Here is a 2,286-nt window from a genome sequence, read left to right as displayed (position 1 = left end):
AAAAAAAATATGAAAGAATCGATTTTATTCTTATAGAATTGCGAAAAACGGCATTTGGTCAACTTCAAAATTTTCAATTACTTCGTTTTTTTTTAATTTTCAAAAAAGCCTTCAAAATATCAACAAAAACTTAATTATTTTTAGAGTATTGACGAAAATCTTAAATGGAACTCAAAAATCATCAAAATTTTCAGAAATTTTATCTAATGAAATTTACAGCCATGTTCCTGAAAAGTGTCTCAAAACAAAAAAAAAAACAAAATAGGTAATTATCCGATTTTTACATCAGAACTAGACAAATTCGTTATAAAACTTCCCAGAATTAAAAAATAAATATCAACAATTGCAAATTGAAATTTATAATAAAAACTGTTAAAATTTTCTGTGAAACTAAATGTAAATCCAATTCAACCTTTGGATTTTTTGAGAAAAATTGATATCATTATTATTATTTTTGCTTTCAGGAAATCATAATTAATAAAAATGAAATGCTATAAATAATGTGATAGTGTTTTGAGAATGAAATTTAGTTTTCTTTTTAAGTTATGCATTTTTTTTTCAATATGACAACTTATACGAAATTTCCTCAAAAAGATATAAAAACTGTTTTTTGAATTTTTTGCTACGTGGTGAAAAACTTACTACATTTCGTAACAATTAATTGGAAGTATTTTCAATCGTTTTTGAGGTGAGGTCAAGTGCACATTTGAAAAAATCAGTTTTTTAAATTTTTTCAAAATTTTGAAAAAAGCGCTCAAATTCTCTGAAAAATGACCACAAGCAAACGAAACAATATCAAAGTTTGCATTTCTTAGTCATTTTTCTCAAATTCTGTCAAAACAAGTGCAATTTTTCCGATAGTGAGACCCAAGAAACAGATTTGTTAATTTTCATAATTTTTCAAGAATTAAAAAACGCTGGAATTTTCGTGTTTCAATCAAAAACAAATATTTTTATTAGCTGTCACGCAAGAAATTTTAATGTGTTGAATGGTTAATTGATTTTAATTTAATTTTGAACTTTTTTACACCTATCGCGAGTGACAATCGTTAAATTTGCATTTTAGTGAAATATTTTGTTATTAATTTGTATCTGATTTCTGTTTTAATATTCACAACTTTTTCATTCTTCCGCCTTATTTTTTCTTCAATGTTTGCATTTCTTTACTGTTATCGTAATCTATTGATTAATGAAATTAATTGCATGGCATTCTACAAATTGCAGAAGCAGTTCTCATCATTACTGAAATATCTGAAACATCAATCGATTCATGAAAATAAAAAAAAATAAGTGCAACATGTCAAGGTTACATTCTATCGTTTATGGACGTATTTATTTGCTCGTAAAGCCACTAACTAAAGTTATTTTACAAGCTAATTACGGTACACTTTTTCATTGCGTGTTACAATATATTATTTCAAAGATACAATCTTTGACTTGTTGCTCCTCATGAAACAATTTTAATTTTTAACCAAAGTTTGCAATAACATTCACCAAGGTCAAGGTATTGCAAACATCCCCTAAAACCCGTCAGTGATGGCCAAATCCACCCCTGTTTGGGGGATGTGAGTGTACTCGCAACGCGTCGGAGTGTACCGATCAATACCACCCTTCGATGATGGTACAACATACCCTTTTTACCCTTGAAAACAACATTCATTACGCTTGGAAGTTGTTAATCGGATTCCAAGTCCAAGAACAACGACCGATGGTGTAATTGAAGGAACGGAACTCAAGACACGCCATCATGCGAAGAAAGATTACGATATTTATTTTAACTTGCACTCTTGCATCAACAACATCACGGAACCACGCAGTGTTGCTTCTCGTGTAAATGCACCAAAAAAGCGCGGTCGATAGTTGAGGAGAGCACAAAGAAGCCGAAGAATATATAGGGTGGAAAATAAAAGATAGGGTAGGCCGGGAGAGATGGAGTTTGGAACTTGGAACACTTTCCAAAATATGGGCCATCGATTGTGAGGAAACGAAGAAATAACGTTTGTTCAGTTATTTTTTGAGGAACCATAAATTTGTTATCAAAAAAGTAGAATTTGGACCTAGTTTTCTAAAAACTAATGTCTCAAACATTTATTGTCAATTTACATTTAAAACGAGGAAAATTTCTAGATATAAAGCGAAAAAACAACAAAAAACAAAGGAAAAATTATTTAAAAATAGCATAATTTGATCACTTGTAAAACCATGTGTAAAGAAAATAATAAAATTAATAATGCTATAAGATTTAGAAAAAGCATGTCTATTAAAAAAATTAAACGAGTCCAAATT

At 29.2% G+C, this 2,286-nt stretch overlaps 1 protein-coding gene across 1 annotated transcript in view; it reads left to right on the top strand.

Moving 5' to 3' along the window:
- Positions 1–2,286, top strand: part of LOC123005068 (zinc finger protein jing) — a 49,906-nt gene that overhangs the window by 7,289 nt on the left and 40,331 nt on the right. The gene's annotated exons all lie outside the window — the stretch shown is intronic.

Source organism: Tribolium madens, unplaced genomic scaffold (assembly GCF_015345945.1).
Source record: "Tribolium madens isolate multiple individuals breed KSU strain unplaced genomic scaffold, Tmad_KSU_1.1 Scaffold_20;HRSCAF=117;Tcas5.2_LG4, whole genome shotgun sequence".
NCBI lineage: Eukaryota > Metazoa > Arthropoda > Insecta > Coleoptera > Tenebrionidae > Tribolium > Tribolium madens.
The sequence above is the reverse complement of the archived record's forward strand: the minus strand, read 5'-3'. Positions and strand labels throughout refer to the sequence as shown.